This window comes from Canis aureus, chromosome 6, assembly GCF_053574225.1.
Source record: "Canis aureus isolate CA01 chromosome 6, VMU_Caureus_v.1.0, whole genome shotgun sequence".
NCBI classification, from domain to species: Eukaryota; Metazoa; Chordata; class Mammalia; order Carnivora; family Canidae; genus Canis; species Canis aureus.
The window spans coordinates 78,031,232-78,055,518 of NC_135616.1; the positions used below are offsets into that span (position 1 = coordinate 78,031,232).

The following is a 24,287-nucleotide window of genomic DNA, read 5'->3' on the forward strand; positions in this document are numbered from 1 at the left end:
GGTAGCCAGCGTCCAACAGAATGGCATGGTGTAGACATACACACATTTACCTAAGAACCAATCTGGTTATTTTCTTCTGAATATGTTGGATGAGGGGAAGAGACCAATTAGGCTGCTGTTAGAATAAACCAGATGAGATCTTGATGGTGCTTGGAGCAGAGATGGTAGTAAGGGTTGAGATTCTAGATACAGGGGCCCCTGGATGGCTCAGCCGTTGAGCATCTCCTGGCTCAGGGCGTGACCCTGGGGGCCTGGGATCAAGTCCCGCATCGGGGTCCCTCCGGGGTCCCTGCAGGGAGGCTGCTACTCCCTCGGCCTATGTCTCTGCCTTTCTCCCTGTGTCTCTCAGGAATGAATAAATAAATAATCTCAAAAAAAAAAAAAAAAGAGATTCTAGATGCATTTTGCAGATCAGGATCTCCCGACAGTTTGATGTATTAGTAGAGAAACAGGAGCGCCTGGTGGCTCAGTCGATTGAGCAATGGATGCTTGATTTTGGGTCAGGTCATGATCTCAGGGTCCTGAGAGCAAGCCCCGGGGTGGGCTCTGTGCTAAAGTGGATCCTGGTTAGGAGTCTCTCTCCCTCTCTCTTTGCCCTTCTCCCTCTCTAAAAAAAAGTTAAAATAATAAAATAGGCATTAAAAAGAAGAAGAAGAAGAAGAAGAAGAAGAAGAAGAAGAAGAAGAAGAAGAAGAAGAAGAAGAAGAAGAAGAAGAAGAAGAAGAAGAAGAAGAAGAAGAAGAAGAAGAAGAAGAAGAAGAAGAAGAAGAAGAAGAAGAAGAAGAAGAAGAAGAAGAAGAAGAAGAAGAAGAGGAAGAATAGGAAGAAGGAGAAGAGGAAGAAGGAGAAGAGGAAGAAGGAGAAGAAGAGGAAGAAAGGAGGGCACCTGGGAGGCTCAGTCAGTTAAGCATCTGCCTTCAGCTCAGGTCATGATCCCAGGGTCCTGGGATCAAGTCCCACACACATCGGGCTCCCTGCTCCACGGGGAGCCTGCTTCTCCCTCTCCCTCCACCTGCCACTCCCCTGCTTGTACTCGCTCTCTCTCTGTCAAATAAATAATAAAATCTTAAAAAAAAAAAAAAAGAAGAAGAGAAAGAGAGTCAATGGAGTCAATGATGTCTCCAAAGCCTTTGGTCTGAACAACTGAAAGGATGAAGTTATTATCAAGCGAGGAGGAGGAGGCTGAGAGTGGGTGGAGCCGGGGATATAAGGAACCTCCAGAATTCCATGTTGGATACACTAAGCAGGACTTTCCAGTAGAGAAGCTGAGTAGGCACTTTGGAATATAGGCCTTTTGGCCCTCCTCTGGGTGCGTCAGGGCCAACTCTCCCAGGACTGTCTTCTCTGAAGGAAAAAATCATATGGAAAGGTTTGAAAAACGTGTCTTTTAGATTTTTCTACGTTGAGGACCTGATGGCTCAGTCGGTTCAGCTCAGGTCATGATCCCAGGGTCTTGGGATCCAGCCCCACAAGAGGCTCCCCACTCAGGAGGGGAGTCTGCTTCTCCCTAGACTCCTCCCCCACCTCATGCACTTGGTCTCTCTCTCTCTCTCTTAAATAAATAAAATCTTTAAAAAAAGATTCTTCTTCTACCCTTAATTTACTCAGCTGGTATTTAATTTATTGTATGTGTCACGCAGTCCTGAAGGTGCTGATCCCAATGCAAAAAAGAAAACAAAACTAAAGTCGGCCCTCACCAGACATATTTCATCTTGTCCAGCTCCATGATTCTGCAGAACGACGTGTCCAGAGGGAGAGCTAAAAATCTGAGCCTTCCCAAAGGCTAGTCCTTTGGGAATGAAAAACAAGGTTTTTCTGGTTTTCTGCTTGCTTGTCAACCATTCCTTGGAGAATGTGAGCCAGGTAGTCAGTGTGAGGGCTTTGTGGAGCATCAGCATGTGAGAAATCGAGATGGAACATAATTGTCACCAAATTGCCTTTTCTAGGGAACTCCCTGGAAGAAACAGCCAGAACGTGAGTTTTCTAGCTAAAAGGAAAAAAAATGTTGCAACTACTCAAATCAATAAATGACTACCTCTATCATCCCTGTGGCCACATGTGTGGAAATCTCCTGGCAGCACAGCCAGTATTTGTGCTAACATTAGCATGCTCAAGGGGACTCAGAATGTGCTGTTTACGTGGTCAGGTCCCCTCGAAAGCCTCCCAGCACCCCCTCCCACCATCTCTTGGATGAGCTTGACACATCCGCAGGGTAAAGGAGAGAAGGCAAAGCCCTTTTTCCCCACAAGGACCAGGGCTGAAATGGTCTCTAGAACCACCTCCCCCAGGTGCTGCTCTACCACGTCTGCCTAGATTAACAAACAGAAGATTGAGTAAGAGAGGAAACCCAGTAGATTACACAGACAACCTTTCTGGATCTCGGGGCCCGAGTACTTGGTGTTCTCTCTGCCTGATATTCCCCGGGATATTTACTTAGCTGGCTGCTTCTCACCAAAGCTTCTGAAGCTCTTCAGCTCAGAAAGGCCTTCCTGGATCCCATCTTCTAAAGTAGGATGTGACATCCTGCAGCCTCTCAACAGTCCACAGTGACATAGCTGCCCTCCCGGTGTCACTGCAGGTGTCATTCTGAAATGATCCTGATTATTCAGTTTTCTTTTTTCAATCTCACTTGAATATAGGCTCCAAGAGGGCAAGCTTGTGTCGGTCGGCCTGACTCCCCACGACAGGGCCAGGGCCCAGGACGGTGCCCAACAGACACTTATTATCCGAGGAGCAAACGCTGGACCTGGATTATCTGGGTGGTGGTCCAGGGTGCCTGAAGCCTGAAGATCATTTTTCAATTGCTCCATGTCAATGGATTAAATCCCTTGAGCAAATCAAAAGTAAGAATTGTGGCAAATATCCAGAGAATTCAGGTGCAAAAACCTTCTTTGACCTCAAATACCCATTTCAAGAGAAAGTCATCTTTCCAGTTCCTTTGGTTCTTGACTTGACTTTGTGTAAATCAGGCTATAAACAGCTTCTTTTCCACTGGAATATATTTTCTCCTCCCTCAATAATTGGGAAGTTTTAAATTAGCAAAACTTCTAATGAATTATGGATATATGGGTAGACCATTTGGGGTTTTGTGGGGGTTTTTTTTTGGGGGGAGGGGTGTTTGGTTTTGTTTTTTTACTCCTAGAAAAGAATTAGACCAGAGAAGCCTTGGTTCTAGATTCGATTCAGCTGATTCTCAGTTATGAGATCCTGACTTTTCTGCACCTCAGTCTCCAATATTTTGAATGACAAGCTTTAGCTAGTATTAGGTAAAGTTTCTTCTTTAAAATATATGATTCTAAGAATTACATATTTTTCTACAATGCAAAGATGATTTATGAGAAAGATTCTATCTCATGGGGAGCCAGGGGTAAGATAGTTCTTTTTAAATCATTTCTTAAATACACTTACTCATCTGTTGAATTTTGTTCACCACAAAATATTGAAGATTTGTGTAAGTAATAACCTGAAAGGATTTTGTACATATTATTTACAAACCACAGTGCTTCAATTGGGTTAAAGAGTTAAATATACAATAACAATAGCTAATATTTATTTGCATAGATGGTACTATGTGTTTCAAAGTATCTTAATCCCTACATCAGCTTTATGAAGTAGGTAATCATATAATCATTGTACAGATGAAGAAACTGAGGCACAGAGAGGTTAATGGGGTCCAGGGCGATGGAACTTCCATCCTGGAACCTTGGCCTCGTTCATCCGTAACCTCACCAGGAAGGCTCAGGCGCTGGTGAAGCTGCTGTGACCTACTGGAAGCCTCGATTGGCCACATTTTGGCACTATGCCAGGGTTGAGCTGGTTCCTCCAACCCCTGCTGAGATCCTTACAGTTATTTAGAGTTTGAAAAAAGTAGTCAAGAGTGCTCAAACTGGTAGCTTCCAACAGCTCACAGTTAAGGAAGCTCTGAAAGGTTTGGTGGCCACCGAGGTGTGGATGTGGTTTGAGGTCGGCGAGATCATAGGCAAGCGTGGCATCATTGGCTATAATGTTTGAAGACCAATCTTTAACATCTCTTTCTATGTGGCTTATTATTTGAGTGTTCTCGGGCCATGTGTGATCAGACTGATATTTGAATAAAATAAGATAATGTATCAAAAAAAAGGGGGTGGGGGGTAATGGTCTCGCTGCGACTCACACAGCTCGGAAATGCCAAGTGAAGATTTGAACTGTATGCACAGCTCCAGGACTCACACACTTAATCACCAAGGTATACTGCCACTGAGTACAGGACTTTTCCAAATCCAGAATGGGGAAAGATAATGTAAGTATTAAAAAAAAAAAAAAAGGAAGTTAACAAATGTTTTGATATGTAGATTCTACTTAAAAAATGAAAATGGAGAACTGAGTGGGAAAAATTAGAGAGGGAGACAACCATGAGAGACCCCTAACTCTGGGAAAGGAACTAAGGGTTGCAGAAGGGGAGGTGGGCAGGGAGATGGGGTGACTGAGTGACCACCGAGGAGGGCAAGTGATGGGATGAGCACCGGGGGTTATACTATATGTTGCCAAATCGAACTTCAATAAAAAATAAATAAATAAATAAATAAATAAATAAATAAATAAATGGCTCTATGTCAGAAAAGAGCGTACATATTCATTTAAAAGGCAAATAATATCTTGGGAAAATACTTGCAACCTTTATGACAGACAGGCTTATGTCCCTTTTACAGAGAGCCCTTTAAATAAGAAAAAAGCTAGGGCGACTGGGAGGCTCAGTGGTTGAGCCTCTGCCTTGGGCTCCTGGGACCCAGTTCCTCATGGGGTTCCCCGCGGGGAGCCTGCTTCTGTCTCTTCTCTCTCTCTCTCTCTCTCTCTCTCTCTCATGAATAAATAAAGTCTTTAAATAATAATAATAAATAAACAAGAAAAAAGCCAATACAAGACAAGAAAAATGAACAAAAGATATCAATATACAATCCAAAAAGAACACTGAATGAAAACAACATTTGAAAGACTCTTCAAACTCTTGGCTATGAAATAAATGCAAATCAAAACAACAAAACAATGTTTTGCCTATAAAATTTATGTTTTTCACACTGGTATTTTTACTGAGGCAACTCATGGTAATACAAATTGGTACACCTTTCTTGATTTTTTTTTTTTTTTTTTTTTAGTGACTACCTGGAAAAATAATCATTCATGAATGTGGGAAAATATTGATAATTGTGAAAATCTTGATGATTTTTGAAACTCAGTGACAGGAATGTGGGGCATCATTGTATTGGACCTAACTTTTGTGTTCAAATTTTTTCATACAAAAATATTTTCAAGAAAAAGTTTTTAATTTAAAAATGTGTAATACTTAAAGAAAAAGCATTTAGTACTTTATAATGCAACTCAAAAAGCTTCTGTATAAGATTACTCCTCTTGTTCTTGTTTATAATAGCCCCCAAAACCTAACAATAGAAATGTGTTTTTAAAACAGTAGTGCCGGGATATGTGGGGGGGCTCAGTGGTTGAGCGGCCGCCTTTGGCCCAGGGTGTGATCCCCAGGTCCTGAGATCAAGCCCCCACATCGGGCTCCCTGCATGGAGCCTGCTTCTCCCTCTGCCTGTGTCTCTGCCTCTCTGTGGGTCTCTCATGAATAAATAAATAAAATCTTAAAAAACAGTAGTGCCAACTTGCTAAGATGAAATATTAAGTGACTATCAAAAACCATTTTTACAAAGAATGTTCCATGGCAGGAGAAGATATTCCTGGTAACATATCAAGTAAAAACAAACAGAAACCAAAGGATTTTGTGTTTCTCAAAAAGACATTTATGTCCCCAACAGGGCTGGAAGAAAAACATTCTCAAATTATATACAGATTTTCTTTGATGGTAGAATTATATTTTTTTATACTTTAAAGAATATTTTCTGTATCTTTTTAGCTCTTCAGATAGTCATGTTAGAGTGAGGGTAGAATGTAATGTAAACATTGAAGATGGGAGGTGGGGAAGCAGGAGCAAGAAAGAGGATCACAGGGCAGCCCGGGGAGGGCTAAGCAGTTGAGCACCTGCCTGCGGCCCAGGGCGTGACCCCGGGTCCTGGGATGGAGGCCCACGTCGGGCTCCCTGCAGGAGCCTGCCTCTCCCTCTGCCTGGGTCTCTGCCTCTCTCATGAATAAGTGAATAAAATCTTTATAAAAAGAAAGAGAATCACAAGTGAAACAATTCTCTAATTCTACTTGAGCCTATTTTTTTTTGTTTTGTTTTTTTTTTAATTTTTATTTATTTATGATAGTCACAGAGAGAGAGAGAGAGAGAGAGGCGCAGAGACACAGGCAGAGGGAGAAGCAGGCTCCATGCACCGGGAGCCCGACGTGGGATTCGATCCCGGGTCTCCAGGATCGCGCCCTGGGCCAAAGGCAGGCGCTAAACCGCTGCGCCACCCAGGGATCCCTACTTGAGCCTATTTAGTTGGGTATCCCTGAAAGCGCTACTGCTGCGAAAAGATCTGTACCCTAAGCATGATCCCGGGGAGAGGGACACCACCTCGCAGCCACAGGCCCACGCCCTCCCTCGGTGGGGGGGCTCTCTCCGCATCAGGTGCTCGCATTCTGGAAGGAGCGGCAGGTAAGCAAGCCTGAAGCGCCGGAGACCCCAACCTCTCGGGTAGGCCTGGGTCACCAGCTGCGCCCTGAGCCCAGGCAATGCTGTCCCACCCTCGCCCCAGGGTGAGTGCCTTATAAACAACAATAGTGTTTTTTTTTTTTTTTAAGATTTTATTTATTTATTCATGAGAGACAGGGAGAGAGAGGCAGAGGCCCAGGCCGAGGGAGAAGCAGGCCCCATGCAGGGAGCCTGATGTAGGCCTCGATCCTGGGATCCCCGGTCACGCCCTGGGCCCAAGGCAGCCGCTCCGCCGCTGAGCCCCCCGGGGGGGGGGGGGGGCCACAACAATAAACTTGCCAGCCGATGGGAGAAAGAATCACTCCTCCCGTTCTTTTCTTTTCTTTTCTTTTCTTTTTTTTTTTTTTTTTTAATGTTCTTTCAAAATGGAAAATCTGCATGGCCCAACTCAACAGCGTGTGTGCTGAGTACTTTTTCCTGTGGTGGGCCACCGAAGGTTCGGGTGTGAAGATAGACAAGCTGGCTACAGTTGTCTGATAAATGCTCCGCTTCTCCAGATGGAAGAAATTTGAGAAAATTCAACAGAGTGTCAAAATGTTTACGAGAAATATGAGATGAGAGAGTTCTGGGATACAGACCAGATAGACAAAATAAACGAAGTTAGTCCTTTGCCACCTCTGAGGTCTCATTACAAATCTTTTAACTCCCTGAACCGGGAGCCTGAATTTCCTCGACCAGCGGGGGAGCTGGGGTCTATCCAAAAGCATACACAAAAGGTGTCAGAAAAGCCTTGTCCCGAATGATGTAGGGCCTGCTATCTTCTCCTGGCCCTACACGTCCACCTGCTCGGGGCCCAGGTCCTTCCTTCTGCACCATCTTCTTGCCAAGGTAGTACCGTGCCTGCCCAGGTAGCGGGAACTCTGGAATCCGTAGCCTGCACAAGGCCATCAACTCGTACGAGGGGGGGACAAATAGACTTGGAGGTTGAGGTGATATATTTTATGGCCCATTTGAAGGGTGACAGCCCCGCTAATAATAGGAACGTGACTTTTGGGGATCCCTGGGTGGCGCAGCGGTTTAGCGCCTGCCTTTGGCCCAGGGCGCAATCCTGGAGACTCGGGATCGAATCCCACGTCGGGCTCCCGGTGCATGGAGCCTGCTTCTCCCTCTGCCTGTGTCTCTGCCTCTCTCTCTCTCTCTCTCTCTGTGTGACTATCAAAAAAATAAATAAATAAATAAGGAACGTGACTTTTAGGATATAGCTATTCAAATTTTCTCTAAGTGTGTAGTATTAAAAAAAAAGTGTGTAGTATTAAATAAGAGGAGAAAAGAAGCAGAGAGGAGATTTTAAATCACAGATGAAAAATCAAATTATTTAAACTTTTCTCCTAAGAAGTGTGCCTTTCCAAAGTTTGATCTTGTTTATCTTCATTTGAATTTTTAAAAGAAAGAAGCCTATGTAGGTGTATTGCTTACTTGTGTTCCTTTTTAAAATTTTTTTAAAAATATTTTATTTATTTACTCATGAGAGACACAGAGAGAGGCAGAGACACAGGCAGAGGGAGAAGCAGGCTCCATGCAGGGAGCCTGATGCGGGACTCGATCCCAGGACCCCAGGATCAGGCCCTGGGCTGAAGGCAAGAAGCTCACCCACTGAGCCACCCAGGTGCCCCTAAATCTTTTTTTAATAGCTTTAAAAAAAAATCTAGGTTTTAAGTTCACAGCAAAATTGAGCGGAAAGTACAGAGGTTGGGCGGACAGCCTCCCCCTTCACACATGCCAGCTTCCCCTATAATCAACACGCCCCCAGCAGTTAAAAATTGATGAACCCTCACCGACACATCATTATCACCCAGAATTTGTAGTTTACATTACAGTTCCCTCTCGGTGCTGTACATACATTCTATGGGTTTGAACAAACACGTCCCTGTATCCACAGTATAGTATCATACAGAACTGTTTCATTACCCCCGGATCCTCTGTGCTCCTTTATTTTTTTTTTTTAACTCTCTCGCGATGTTCAAAATCCAGATGAACCCTTCACTATAACTCTAGTTGAGAAACATGTAGTGGCAAAACCCCAAATGTATCTACAATGATATCCGCATTCAAATTTAAAGAGCTGTCGAGGGACGCCCGGGTGACTCAGCTGGTTGAGCATCTGCCTTCGGCTCCGGTCGTGATCTCGAGGTCCTGGGATCGAGCCCCATGTAGGGCTCCCTGCTCAGTAGGGAGTCTGCTTCTCTCTCTCCCTGTGACCCCGCCAACACCCTGTCTAATCTCTTCTATTCCAGTCGGTCTCAGCATCTCGCTCCCTGAACCCCCTTGTCTTTCTTCAGGCACATCTCACCTCAATGCTCTCCATTTTCCACCTCATTACCCATCCATCCCTTTGGAACCCAGCTGTGTCCTACCTTGTCTAGGAAGCTGCTGCAGATTGCTCCTATCAGCAATGAGTGTCTCCCCTCTGAACGCTCACTCAGTCACTTTTCCATTATTTGACTCTGATTTATTTATTTATTTTATTTTTTAAAAAGATTTTATTTATTTATTTGAGAGAGGGACAGAGCAAGCATGAACAAGGTGGGGGGGGGTGGGCAGAGGGAGAGGGAGAGGGAGAAGCAGACTCCCTTCTGAGCAGGGAGCTGATGTGGGGCTTGATCCCAGGACTCTGGGATCATGACCTGAGCTGAACGCAGATGCTTAACCACCTCAGCCACCCAGGCGCCCCTTGACTCTGATTCATAAAACTGGTTTTTACTGCTGGTTAGAGTTTCAGATGCATAGGTCTTGTCTCCAAAACGGAAGTGTAAACAGCTCAAACACAAAAGTTCTGTTTCCCCTTCGAAGAAAGCAGAGTTCCATGAATGGAGATGCAGTTCATTGAACTCTTTGCATTTCTGACTAAATGGCATCAAACCAAGTCCATGGTAGCCATCGTAAGAAAGTACGTAGGGTCAGAGGACCACGACTCTTTCTACGTCAACTGAACCAGAACAAAACCGTAAAACTGGTTCAGTTCTAATTTTTTTTTTTTTTTTTTTTTTTTTTTTTTATGATAGGCACACAGTGAGAGAGAGAGAGGCAGAGACACAGGCAGAGGGAGAAGCAGGCTCCATGCACCGGGAGCCCGATGTGGGACTCGATCCCGGGTCTCCAGGATCGCGCCCTGGGCCAAAGGCAGGCGCCAAACCGCTGCGCCACCCAGGGATCCCCTGGTTCAGTTCTATTCACTAAGGCTTATCCAGATTTATCTCCAAGCAAAGCTTTCCAATCAAGAAACAAGTACACTGACTTCACGTTCACTAGATGATTCAATGGCTTATGGCGAACCAGACTAGCCTCCCCCCAAACTCCACACTCCACTGGTTCACCATGTTTCTTCACAGATAATTGGAATTTATGTGACAAACAAATTATTGGCTCTAGCGTATATTTCCTCTGAAACCACCCTGCCCTGATGTGCCTCGGGGAAAGCCAGCTCCTGGTTCTTATGGAAAATAAAGTACCTTCAAATACTTCTGTACAAACAAATAGGTATTTCAGCATCATTTCTCACGGAGTTCTGTAGATGTGGGAACAATCATAACACGAGAGGACTAAACTGAGAAAGGTGTGTTTGTGTAATGAGAACAACCTGTCTTGGTTGACATAAGGTTAAAAGCTGTTTTAGTGCTGTTGTTAGAAACCCCAACACACCCTCTTCTTTTTCAAGCCCATCCCTTAGGAAAGAAGAAAATATGGTTGGTGATCATTAGCCAGTTTTATTTTATTTACTAAGATAAGATTTATAGCTCTCAAGTGAGACTAAACTTTTGTGCACTACCCACAATTACCTTGTGACACAGGGTGACCAGTTTCTTTGTAAATGTTGGACTCTCCCAAGACAGTGAGAATTCCTGGGTATCAGTTGGCCCACTAACCCCACAGAAATGGTCAAATCACAGCTCATGACTGATTAGAACAGTCACATAACCGAAGGTATTGTGGGGGAAATAGGTTATCTAAGACAATGGAAAAAGGAAGATTATTTTTAAGTGGTATTGAGATAGCTAGATAACTCTACAGACAGGAAAAAGGAGGCCAGGCAATGATTTATATTAATGCATGAAATCAAACACCAAAACAGAGTACACTGAATAGTTTTGAAACTCACAATCTTTATCCAAATTTTCCCAAATAAAAAAAAAATTCTATCCTAAGAAATACTTTAAAGGTTTGCATAGAAACATAAATATGTATGATCTTAGAACCTAATCATTCTTGTTGTTCCATTTGTGCCAATGCATTTAAAAATTAACTGGAATAGCGTTTGAAGGACTCACAAAATGTCTTAAATTTAAGTAAAACCTCTATTAACTGCTAAAATAATGTGAGTTTGAAGTGCGAGTTGCTGGAGAACATTCCAGCCCAGTCTTCCAAGCACAAGATATTTGCAAAGAACCAGCATATCATTTACTGCCCTTTACAGGGAAATCTTGGCTTTGAATTGCTGTAAGAGATGACCTACTGCGTGTCTAACATCACTCAACAGAGCATTTTTTTATCACTTGATAGACAATTGACCTCTAGAATCCAAGAAGGGAAAAATGGCAGCAACAGTATAAACACAGTATTTTCCCTTTTTTTTTTTTTTTTTTGCGTAATATATATACCAAAGAGCCTCCAAAATTACCTTATGAATTTCTAGAACGCAGTGCTCAAAATCCAATCAAAATCATCATATGCTGGATCTCCTTATACTGGAAGAACAAATTCTCACCAAATTTGATTCCAGTTTTAGATATATAACTTTTTTTTAAGGTTTTATTTATTTATTTATGAGACACAGAGAGGCAGAGACACAGGCAGAGGGAGAAGCAGGCTCCCAGTGGGGCGCTTGAGGCGGGACTTGATCCCGGGACCCCAGGATCATGCCCTGGGCCCAAGGCAGACGCTTAGCCACTGAGCCACCCAGGGGTCCCCATGGAGGTATATTTTCTTACTATGGAGCAATTTTTCCAAAAATATTTTTTTTCATTAACAGTCCTTATGATATTGCTCTGTTCTCGTCAGACTGGAATTTGCATCCACTATGGAATTTTCAAATTTGAACTGGTTTTAATGAACCTGTTTGGTCTTCATTCTGGGGAGTGACTGCAGATACTCACGATAAAGGGAGGGTACAGACTCATTATAAAAAGTTTTTGTTGCCTTGCAGATCATTCATCTATTTATTGAACAAATATTTACTGAGCGCTTCTGCTAAGTCGGTGCGCTGGTTTGGGAGATACTATGGGCGCGAAAGCACAAACCCTGATTTTCCAGGAATTTTTCTAGTTCAGTAGAAGATTCGGGGCAAGTTAACAGGCGGTTTATCAGAAATGAGAGGTCACTGGAAATGGAATGCCCTCGAAGACGCGGGGCAACCCTAGCTAGAAGGAGATCCTCGGTGGGTGCCCAGGGCTGGGCGGTGGAGCATCTGCCTCGGGCCCAGGCCATGACCCCGGGGTCCCAGGATCGAGTCCCGCGTCGGGCTCCCTGCAGGGAGCCTGCTTCTCCCTCGGTCTGGGGCTCGGCCTCTCTCTCTCTGTCTCTCAGAAATAAATAAATAAAATCTTTTAAAAAATGCAGGTAAACCCTCTGTCCTCTTCCACAGCACTCGGCCGCTGCTGCCTGCACACGCTCTCCAGCGCGTGTCCTCCCCTCCTGCTCCAGCCCTGGCTGTTTGAGGGCAGGGACTTTCGGTCTTCTTAATCCCTGTGTCCGCCCTTACCCTGAATCCCGTTCCAAGCAAGGAACAGCCACTCAGTAAGTGCTTCTGGGATGAAAATGTTCTCTCTTGCTCATAGCATTTGCTTCATCCAGAAAAATATTCCCCCAGGGAATCCCAGCTTCACTGTAAGCAGCAGCTCATGACCTCAGAAGAGAAGAAAGGCCTAAGCACGCACTCGCACCACCATCATTCATCAAGGAGTTAGAATCTGGGAACAAAATTCCCAAAAGTGCTCCTGAGCAGACACGGTTTAAACAAGGGGATTCTCCCGTAAAGGACCCACCTGTAGTCCCTTTTGTAGGGAGCTTAGAGCCCAGGGGAGGAGCCAGGAAACAAACGCAGATTCAAACTCCAAACGTGCTCAGTGACGTCTCTTCTCCTCCAGGCCCGGACCTGGACCCACTGGCTCCTCTGACGGAGAGGGAGGAGCAGAAGCAGGTAGGAGGAAGCTCCGTGGGGGAAGCACCGAGCTGGGAGGCTGGGAGGCAGGCTTCAGCCATTGGGCCACCTGTTGCCCCCTCCTTGGGGTTTGCCGGCATTGGCCCGAGCTCCTTAAGAATATTTACAAATCAAAGGCTGCTCCCAGAGCAAAGTCCTAATATTGCATTCAACCAGATTTGGAATTTCTAGAGTATTGCCGTCCCATAAACCAGAAAACAGCTTTGCTTTGCATTCCATCTCTTAGATTCCTGTTTAATGGCCTTCCAGAGGAGCTTTAGAAAGTCAGAAGCAGCCTGCCCAATTTTATTCATGCCGGTTTTATTGGCTTTCTCCGGAGAACTTTCAAGTCTATGCCAGTCTTAGGCAAACCGCTGTCTTGGTTCAAGTGTGGTGTGTGGCCTCTAGTGAAGCACAGATGGTGGCTTCCGGCGGGTAGGCTGGCAGTCCCAACTTCACACTGAAGCTAGTTCTCTGTGTTCCATTAATCATCCTAAGGCTTTCCAGGCGTTACATTGGAGGCTACCCTCTCGATTAATAGGCTTTTAGCAGAATGAACAAATCAACCGAATTTTAATGAAACGGGAGTCCGTGGGGGCGCCTGGGTGGCTCAGTGGTTGAGCTTCTGGGGCTCCCCGCAGGGAGCCTGCTTCTTCCTCTGCCTGTGTTTCGGGGTCTCTCGTGAATAAATAAATAAAATCTTTAAAAAAAAAAAAAAAAAGGATTTGAGGATCCCTGGGTGGTTCAGCGGTTTAGCGCCTGCCTTTGGCCCAGGGCGCGATCCTGGAGTCCCGAGATCGAGTCCCACGTCGGGCTCCCTGCATGGAGCCTGCTTCTCCCTCTGCCTGTGTCTCTGCCTCTCTCTCTCTCTCTCTCTCTCTGTCTAAAATAAATAAATAAATAAATAAATAAATAAATAAATAAATAAATCTTAAAAAAAAAAAAAAAAGGATTTGAATCCATATCATTGTGACTGAAAAACCCATGCTCTTTGCTCAGCTTTACTTCATAAAGGAAAAGTTGGACACAGTGAGTAACGGCTGGCCTCCACGCAGCTGCTGGAGTAGGTCCGTAAAGATGGCAAGAATAAAATCAGCCGCCGCCGTCACCATTGGCATCTGCTACGTTCAACCTGTGTTCTGTTTCCTCACCTTGGGCCCAGCGGCACCACAGTCATCCCTTCCTCTGCACACCCCCTCAGGCCTTGTCCTTTCTCCGCTGTCATTCAGGAGGTGTCATTCATGTGGGGAGTCCCTTGAGCCATTCTCCCTGGACACACTCAAGTTCTTCCAGAGAGGCTGGGTCTAGTTCATCCTTGTTCCCCCAAAGCACTTAGCATAGAGAGGAGCTCACCACACTCATAAGAGGCTGTTTCATCTTCTAAGTATCTCAAAGAAAAAAATCAGACCTAAATGGAACCCTCGAAGCCCATGGATATCACCACATATATCATGGTCTCCCATGTTGGATGTCACACCAATGCCTATTGTTTCCAGACATTGGAACACAACTAATTTGTATATGTTTTATTTTTTTTAATTTTATTTATTCATGAGAGACATACACAGAGAGAGAGGCAGAGACACAGGCAGAGGGAGAGGGAGAAGCAGGCTCCATGCAGGGAGCCCAACGTGGGACTCGATTCCAGGTCTCCAGGATTTGGCCCTGGGCTGGAGGTGGTGCCAAACCGCTGAGCCACCCAGGCTGCCCTGTATATGTTTTAAAGTAATCTCTACACCCAACATGGGGCTCAAACTCACCAAACTGAGCTTAAGAGTCAAGAGCTCCAACCGACTGAGTCAGCCAGGTGACCCGAAAAGACAGCTGATATTTACTGAGCACCCACTGTGCCATCACTTTGGGAAGTGATACTCACTGTCCGATGTAATTCTCACCACAACCCTATGATGTGAGACTATCACTGACCCATCTCACGAATGAAAGAACTGGAACTGAGAAGTGTCAGTGGTAAGTAAGGCCGCTATTTAAGTCCATACTCTTTCCTCACAATGGTGGACAGTGTAGACAGGTCTCCCCGATGTTTCCCATCCACCTACATCCTAACTAACCTTCAAGTCCCAATTCAAGGCTGAGAGGCTGTTAATGCCAGACTCACACGTCATAGTGTTCAGTATTGTTTCATGGGCTCACCTCCCTTTAACTAGATTCCGAATTCCTTAAAGACAAGGTGCATCGCTCACTCAGAGCAGTTGGCAGAGTGATAAACACACAGTGGACGCTCTGCAAAATGCTTACGGGATCAATTACTACTTTTACTTTTTTAATTTATTAATTTTTTTAAAGTAGGCTCTACAACCAACAAGGGGCTAGAACTTGCAACTCCAAGATCAAGAGCTGCATGCTCTACTAACTGAACCAACCAGGCGCCCCTCGACTACTACTTTTTTTTAAGATTTTATTTATTTATTCATGAGGGATACACACAGAGAGGAGAGAGAGTGAGGCAGAGACACAGGCAGAGAGAGAAGCAGGCTCCATGCAGGGAGCCTGATGCGGGACTCGATCCCGGGACTCCAGGATCAGGCCCTGGGCCGAAGGCAGGCGCTAAACTGCTGAGCCACCCAGGCATCCCTCGACTACTACTTTTAAGCACTCAGAGTAGCATGGCTCGAAGTCAGGCAGTGCTGTGTGGTGGGAAAACAAACAGAGGCTTTAGAGCTAGACATGCCTCGAGTGACTCTGGTTCTTACTACTTGAGTAAACTTGGGAATTCACTTACATTCTCTGAGACTCAATGTCTTCATTTGCAAATGATATAGATACATGCCTTACTTAGGCCATTGTAAAAGTTAAATTATTAAATGAGAACATAATCCCAAATACATACCATGATGCCTAACCCCTCCCAGGTGCTCACTAATACAGTTAATGTAGATTCCTAAAGCCCAGTAGTAATGACTAGGATAGGCTAGATCACGCTGCAGCGTCAAACAAGATTATGATCTTGGTGTGTTAACACGATGGTGATTTATTTCTCACTGCCTGAAATACCTGGTTAGTATCTCAGTGTCTGGGTGACTTTCCAGGGACAACTGTTTTCAGTGCAACAACTTAACTGTCCAGGTGGAAATAAGCACCACCATCTTGTATCATCTGGAAAGCACAGCTTCTCTGGTTAATGACAACTAAACCAATGTTTTGTCTCAGAAGTAACACGTAATTGTCATTTGTGTTTGTATTTTGTTGGTCAAAGAATTTCGCATGGCCATGCCCAATTTGTAGAAGACAGGGCAATACAGGGCAGCCCGGGTGGCTCAGCAGCTTAGCGCCACCGGCAGCCCAGGGCATGATCCTGGAAACCCAGGATCGAGTCCCACGTCGGGCTCCCTGCATGGAGCCTGCTTCTCCCTCTGCCTGTGTCTCTGCCTCTCTCTCTCTCTGTCTCTCATGAATGGATAAATAAAAAAAATTTTTTAAAAGATTGAGGAAATTTAAAAAAATAAAAAAAATAAAAAAGACTGGACGATACAATCTTCCCGTAGGCATGAAAACGCTGCTAAGCAGCTGCCGTAGCACACTAGACAGGAAGTTACTTCATACTGAAAGAATTAAAGTGGGACTTTCTACCAAAACAGAGGAAGAGCAAACATACTACAATGCACACTCTTTACTACCTTTGGGGTGGAAAAGGCACTGAAATGAGAGATAGGTGGTTTGGTTTTATTCCCAGTTCACATACTATCTGGGTGTACATTGCTTGCGGATCATGTTATTATTTGTGCTTTGTTTCCCTATGCAGAAAAAGAGGAAGAGATAAAGCCTATGCCCAATGTTTTGTTCAGATCAAATAGGTTTGAACATTTTATTTATTTATTTATTTATTTATTTATTTATTTATTTATTTAAGATTTTATTTATTATGAGAGACACACAGAGAGAGGCAGAGACACAGGCAGAGGGAGAAGCAGGCTCCTTGTGGGGAACCTGATGCGGGAGTCGATCCCAGGACTCCAGGATCACTCCCTGCACCAGAAGGCAGACGCTTAACCTCTGAGCCACCCAGGCGTCCCAGGTTTGAACATTTTAACCAAAATTGAATTTTAAGTGAAAAACTTGAGCAGTTCAGTGAATTCACCTAATTGTCCTAAACTCTTCAGGATGGACGTTTATTTATAGGAGTAAAAAAGCAAAAATGAAATAAAGAGAAGGAGAAAAAAGCCCAGACACCTGACTCAAGTGGCAAGTTCTGGTTATTATTTGATAAGGTTGAACAGTAACAGTAGTGAGAAAGAGCGTGCTCTGAGTTGATTGCTTCCACTCGGCCACACAGTAAGATTCCCATAGCTGAAACTCTCAGGCCCAGCTGAAAGGGTCTTGCTACTTAATCATGGAAGCTCTTTTTGTCTTCCCTGCCATCTCTGCTGGGTGTGGGATTAGAAATGCAACCAGAAACTCTTCCTGGGATCATTTACTGCTACTTCCAAGCAACAAGAACTTTATTGCTAATAAAAAGTACAGTCTGGAAAGACCTGATTTCTTCTCACCACATGCCTTCATGTGTCTTAAGGCTGACACTGAGGGAGATAAATAAAGGTGTTGCCCTTGACAAAATTCTAAGGACATCCAGGGTAGGACAAGTCTTATCTCCACAGTCCGCATCTTCCATCCCCTACTCTCTCCCAAATAGTCTTCTTCCCGGCAAGTAAACCTCAGGTCCTGGAATCAGACCACCTGATGACTAGTTTCATTACTTACTTGTTCTGTGACCTTAGGTAAGTTGCTTAGATCTCTGAGCTGAAGTTCCCTGTCCTGTAAAACAGAATAATAACGGTACTTACCTCATAGGGATGTTGTGATGTAAAGATTGAATTGACCTTGTCAACTATGTCTGGTATATAGTAATGATCGAGAAATGTCTACTCTTATAATTATCAATAGTGGTAGTAGCAAGGGGCGCCTGGGTTTTCAGTCAGGTAAGCATCCTACTCTTGATTTTGGCTTAAGTCATGATCTCGGGGTCATGGGATTGAACCCTATGTAAGGCCCTAAGCATTACAGACACTACAAAGAAATATAGATCAGAGTCCTTTTCCTTGAAAGGTTCACAGATGGCACAGGCGTTCTTAAGGAATTCAATTTTAGGGGTGCCTGGTTGGCTCCATCAGAAGAACGTGCAACTCTTGATCTCAAGGTCATGAGTAAGCCCCACAATGAATGTAGAGATTACTTAAATAAATAAATAAATTTAAATATTCAAGAATAAATAAAAGTAAGAAAGAAAAAAGGAAAGAAAAAAAAGAGTAACAATTCAAGATACCAGCAAAAAAAGAAACACAGGCACATTATATAGTTAAATTGCTAGATAAGAGGCATGTATACAATAAATTTGTAAAAATACTGATGGAGGAGATTAAATAATTTGATCAAAATCAGCATGTATATTTGTGAATCACAGAATTCACTTTAAAAGTCATTACTCAGGAACTGCCTAATGGCTCAGGAAGTGAAGTCAGGATTGGAACCAAGAGACCGTTTTGCTGACTCCTGGATCGTGCTGAACCTATCAGTTAGTCTCACTGTGTTTCTATTTCTTGATCTGAAAATTGAGGCCAGTAGGTTAAACCAGCCTACAGATAGATTCTGAAGAATAATTAATCTACCAGAAGGATAGGAAAAGGCTTTTCTAATGTTATAGAAAAAAAAGTTATTCTATAGAATGAGTTGCTATAGAAATAGCATGTGGAAATTAAACCCCAATAAAAAAAGCGAAAAGTAGAAAGTATGGAAAACCTCAGATGAAGTCCTATGTTACCGACAGTGTAGGTGCAATCCAAATAGGGTTCGTTTCACAGCTTCAATATGACAGTCCCCCTATTTTGGACAAAATATCATTAAAATTAATTAAGCATGCCACATTACCAGATTGTATAGTTTTCTGGAAGCAACCATTGTTTTGGATTACTGCTAAATTAAAAATAGAAGAAAAAATACATAAAGATAATTATGAATCTGAGGGGGCAAGATTTTGGTCACCTTCTTTGGTCTTTTAGATGACAAGAGAAAACTATGTATCGTTTGTGGTTTTTAACTCCCCAAGGCCCACAAGGAAAGGCCCAGAAGAGAGATACCTAACATCAAATCATGTCTTAATGGACACTAAATAGTGGCATAGATTGTGGGTTTCTACTCAATGAATATAAGATATTGCCACAATTTAATTTTATTCTCAACCAAACCAACTTTAGAAAGCTTTATGTTTTTCAAGGACACTGGAATGTCAGCTAAACAGTGTTATCTGACATGGTCGGGCGAAGGCAAATTATCTGCTCAGACTAGGGGCATCCTAAACATCAAGTCCCAGTTCCTTAATAACCTAGTTCAACCTGAATCCTTTTCTTTGACACTCTAAGCAACCATTGGGAGCCTATATAATTGTCATCTTATAAAAGAATTCATTTACAGGTGGTTTGAAAGTTAATGGTTAAACCCATTGTTTGTGGTTCCATGAATATAGGTCACAATAGTAACAAGCCTTTAGACAGAAAGTACATAAAGAGGCAGTGAGCAGTTCAGGACCTTATTACAACATGTCTATCAAACCCAGAGGAACAAACAATGTGTCTGATTGATTAAAAAAAAAAAAAAAAAAAAAAGGTCTGGCAGACAGCTCTCATTGTGCCATGAGCCCCAAACTTTGCCTCAAATTAAAACTGGAAGTTGAAGCAAAAGCTTTCCTGACTCTACTCCCCAGGACCAGCTCCCTTTACGGCAAAAGTTCCAGTTACATTCAAGATTCTCGTCTTTCCTCTCATAGGTTCAGCTGCTGGTGACCCAGAAAGGTCTGTGTGCAAACAATGGTCCCAAAGATGGAAAGATCTATGGTGAACACAACAAGACCTACCCACCCTGCCTCCTACAACACACAACGTAAAAACTGCCTTTCACTTTTCTCAATTCTGTTCTGGTTAGTCTCCTGTCTCATGTGGGAAAAGACAAATACTAACACTGCAAACGAACAATATCCATGATCTTTTGAGGATACTTTAGGGATAGGAATATAATGTCTGAATAGGAATTTTTATTTCTTTTTTTTTTAATTTTTTTTTTTTTTTTATGATAGTCACAGAGAGAGAGAGAGGCAGAGACATAGGCAGAGGGAGAAGCAGGCTCCATGCACCCGGAGCGCGACATGGGATTCGATCCCGGGTCTCCAGGATCACGCCCTGGGCCAAAGGCAGGTGCTAAACCGCTGCGCCACTCAGGGATCCCGGAATTTTTATTTCTTAAACTAATATCACATCTAATGTCTCTCATTACCAGTTATTTGGAATCTTTGAAGCCCGTAGGTAATATGATGTGGCTTTTATCACATTAAGTTATTGTCCCCCATGTGACCATAAGGTGTTCCTTTGTTCTTCTTATTACCAGCACCTCATCTAGTGTGTGTCATTCAGGAGGTTGCTCAGTGAAAATCTGCAGGCTACACTGGTTTAAACACAGCTAGTCAAAAATTTCAGATTAAAGATACAAAGCTTGTATCAGATTGTAAAAGAATGTTTGAGATTCGAAAAAACGAAGGGAACACAATTGGAAAAGGTGAAAGCTTAATTAAAAGACTATATAGGACAATTCTAGCAATTGCATTTAAGATTTATAAAGCCTATGTAACTGAGACACAGACAGAAATTTGGTGCGGAATCCGGGAAATGCAAATCAAAACCACACTGAGATATCACCTTTTACCTGTCAGAATGGCCACAAATCAAAAAGACAAGAAATAACAGGTGTTGCTGAAGATGTGGGAAAAAAGGTACCCTGGTGCACTGTTGGTAGGAATGCAAATTGGTGGAGTCACTGTAGGAAACAGCATGGAAGCTCCACAAAAAATGAAAAATAGAAGAAACATATGATCCAATGTTTCCACTACCAGATACTTAGCCAAAGTAATGAAAAAACAATTGGGACGCCTGGGTGGCTCAGTGGTTGAGTGTCTGCCTTCAGCTCAGGGCATGATCCTGGAGTCCCAGGAACAAGTCCCATGTTGGGCTCCCTGCATGGAGCCTGCTTCTCCCTCTGTCTGTGTATCTGCCTCTCTCTCTCTGTATCTCTCATGGATAAATAAATAAAATCTTTTTTAAAAAATGAAAAAAAAATCAATTTGAAAAGATACATGCACCCCCTAAGTCTATTGCAGCATTATTTACAATAACCAAGGTATGGAAGCAAACTAAGAGGAGTCTACCCATAGACGAATGGATGAAGATGGGGGATACTGTGTGTGTGTTTGTAGAATAGAATATTAGCCATAAAAAAGAGTGAATTCTTACCACTTGTGAGAACATGCATGGACCCAGAAGGTATTATGCTAAGCGAAATAAGTCAGAGAAAAAAAAAAAACCAAATGATTTCACTTACATGTAGAATCTAAAAAACAAACAAACAAACAAGAATAAAGAGACAAACAAAAAGCAGAATCAGACCCATAAATACAAAGAATAAACTAATGATTGCCAGAGAGAAAGAGGTGGAAGGATGGGCCAAATGGGTGAAGATGAGTGGGAAGTGCAGGCTTCCCATCAAGAAATGAATAAGTCACAGGGATAAAAGGTACAGAACAGGGACTACAGTCAATGAGAGATTGTAATAGTGTTCTATGGTGACATGTGGCAGCCACACTTGTGAGTGGAGCACAACGTATGAACTTGTTGAATCACCATATTATATACCTGAACCTAATGTAACATCATATGTCAACTATACTCAGAAAAAATTGGATGTGGGAATTGATTATGTTTTTGTAAATCTGTTTTTATAATTATATATTTTTATATATGTATAATATAGCATCTTATTATATTAATATACCATATATATCTAGATGGTATAAGAGAGGTCTATATTCATACTTATTTGTATGAAGAATTATGGTACTATACGTTCAGAGCCAAAAATTATAAACCAGATATATGAGAATAAGTAAATGGTATATTTGGGTATACTTAAATTTTATTTTTCATGCTGAGTCCTGACCAAATACAAAAGAAATTAGCTAGTTTACCTAAATACCAAATAAACTCTCCCTGCCTTCCTCCTCACCCCCCAAAAGGACTGTCTTTAATTGCTATAATTTCCTTGAGGGCAAGGACAATATCTTAGGCCTCTACTGTGTTTCTGATAGAACCTCCCAAAATGCTACTGAATACTTAATAATAGTTCGATAATATAACTTAAGTGATCAGTCTTCTATATTTAAAAGCGTAAATCGCAGGCACTTCTGTAACCACATACCATCCTATAAGTGCTTGGGGTTTCCTTAAATATGAATAAAAAGAGTCGATTGGAGAGGATTTAATCTCCTTTAAAATATAGAGACTTTTACTGTGATGCTCTGGGAGGTGATGAATGATGAGAATTGGTGGCCAAGGTAATGCTGTCACATGTGCTGACAGGGCCCTGCTGCATTCTGGTTTCCACTTTGCTCACGACACCTTACGCAACGCCTGGCACAAAGTAGCTACCCAATAAATATGAATTAATACCAAAGAGTAAATCCTAAATATCAGCAACTTGATCATTAATTCTTATAAATTAAAAACTTTTCTTTTCAGGATATCAACCTCTCTTTTTGCTTATTTTTGGCACTAAAATATCCCAACATTAATAAATTATTCATTAAAAAAAATCTTTGGGCCCCTGGGTGGCTCAGCTGGTTAAGTGTCAGCCTTTGGCTTAGGTCATGATCCCAGGGTCCTGGGGTCGAGGCCTGAACTGGGCTCCCTGCTCAGGAGGGAGTCTGCTTCTCCCTCTGCCCTCCCCCCCTGCTCATTATCTCTCTCTCTCTCAAATAAATAAATAAAATCTTTTTTAAAAAGATTTTATTCCTGAGAGAGAGAGAGAGATAGGCAGAGGGAGAAGCCGGCTCCCTGCGGGGAGCCTAATGCAGGACTCCATCCTGGGACCCCGGGATCATGCCCTGAGCTGAAGGCAGATGCTTAACCACTGAACCACCCAGGTGCCCCAAATAAATAAAATCTTAAAAAAAAAAAATTCTCTGTAACTTGAGAAAACTGAGATAAAATCTGATGAGTGGTATGAAAGCCTAGGAGAGAAGAACCTGGGAACATTTTGAGGAGAATGCAGGGAGCTTCCTATATTTTGTCAAAATATGAAAGAGAGTGGTAGAAAGATAAGGAAATGGAGAGCTTTTTGTCCTGAATTATTTTTAAAGACTTTCATTTTGTTTTACTTTGTTTTTGAAGACTTTCATTTTCAAATAAATCAGAAATGATCATTTTATGAATACATTTAATTATGCCAAATACACTTGTCTGTTTCTAAAGTAGTAAGAAGGCTTTGATCTTAAAATATTCTAAATATAGTTACAACTGTGCCTACTTATCTGCAGTACTAGGCTGTCCTCTTTTATAACCCCGGATAGCTTATTCTTCAATAGCTTACACATTCTGGATATTTTATCTACGCCTACCTTTTGACTAATCAGGTCAAAATCAAGATATTGTGAAGATTGAGACACGGGGTGGAGGGGGATGCTCCTGGGTGGCTCAGTCAGCTACACATCCTACTCCTCATTTTGGCTCAGGTCATGATGTCAGGGTCATGGTCTCAGGGTTATGAGAAGGAGCCCCGCACAGGGCTCTAAGCTCAGTGGGGAGTCTGCTTGAGACTCTTTCTTTCACTCTCCCTCTGCCCCTTTCTCTGCTCTCTCTCTAAAATGAATAAATAAGTCTTTAAAAAAGAAAAGATTGGGATCCCTGGGTGGCGCAGCAGTTTGGCACCTGCCTTTGGCCCAGGGCGTGATCCTGAAGACCCGGGATCGAATCCCACATCGGGCTCCCAGTGCATGGAGCCTGCTTCTCCCTCTGCCTGTGTCTCTGCCTCTCTCTCTCTCTCTCTGTGACTATCATAAATAAATAAAAATTTAAAAAATAATAATAAATAAAAATAAAAAAGAAAAGATTGAGGGTTCTGGATATGCTACAGTGTGCTGAGCTTTGTTCTCTATACAGACAACAAACATGGGCACTGGCATCTCCCTCTAGCTTGGCCTTATCTCAGAGAGAAAATGGGCCCAGCTATTAGCCAGTCTCTGGTGCCAAAAGACTCACTTGGGTCTCGAAGAACAAGAATAGGCACATGGTCTTCTCTTGTTTCTGTTTCTTTTCATGATAGAAAAATGAAAAGGAGAAATAATTTTTTAAAAAGATTTTATTTATTTATTCATGAGAGACACAGAGGAAGAGAGAGGCAGAGACACAGGTAGAGGGAGATGTAGGCTCCACGCAAGGAGCCCTATGTGGAACTTGATTGTGAGAATCTGGGATCCCGCCCTGGGCAGAGGGCAGATGCTCAACTGCTGAGCCACCCAAGCATCCCAGAAAATGAAAAATCTTTTTTTTTTTTTTTAAGATTTTATTTATTTATTCATGAGAGACAGAGAGAGAGGCAGGGACACAGGCAGAGGGAGAAGCAGGCTCCATGCAGGGAGCCCGACGTAGAACTCTATCCTGGGTCTCCAGGATCACACCCTGGGCTGAAGGCGGC

The 24,287-nt window shown here is 42.9% G+C and overlaps 2 long non-coding RNA genes and 1 pseudogene across 2 annotated transcripts; all 3 read left to right on the forward strand.

The window, feature by feature from the left end:
• Positions 1-1,151: 1,151 nt before the first annotated feature.
• Positions 1,152-4,419, forward strand: LOC144316577 (ATP synthase F(0) complex subunit g, mitochondrial pseudogene; annotated as a pseudogene).
• A 1,806-nt stretch (positions 4,420-6,225) lies between these two features.
• On the forward strand, positions 6,226-7,245 carry LOC144315292 (uncharacterized). The gene is made up of 2 exons (XR_013381034.1): positions 6,226-6,574; positions 7,027-7,245. It is a non-coding gene; the product is annotated as an uncharacterized LOC144315292 (long non-coding RNA).
• Positions 7,246-12,187: 4,942 nt separating this feature from the next.
• Positions 12,188-20,809, forward strand: LOC144315293 (uncharacterized). The gene is made up of 3 exons (XR_013381035.1): positions 12,188-12,361; positions 12,712-12,764; positions 19,540-20,809. It is a non-coding gene; the product is annotated as an uncharacterized LOC144315293 (long non-coding RNA).
• The last annotated feature ends 3,478 nt before the right edge of the window (positions 20,810-24,287 follow it).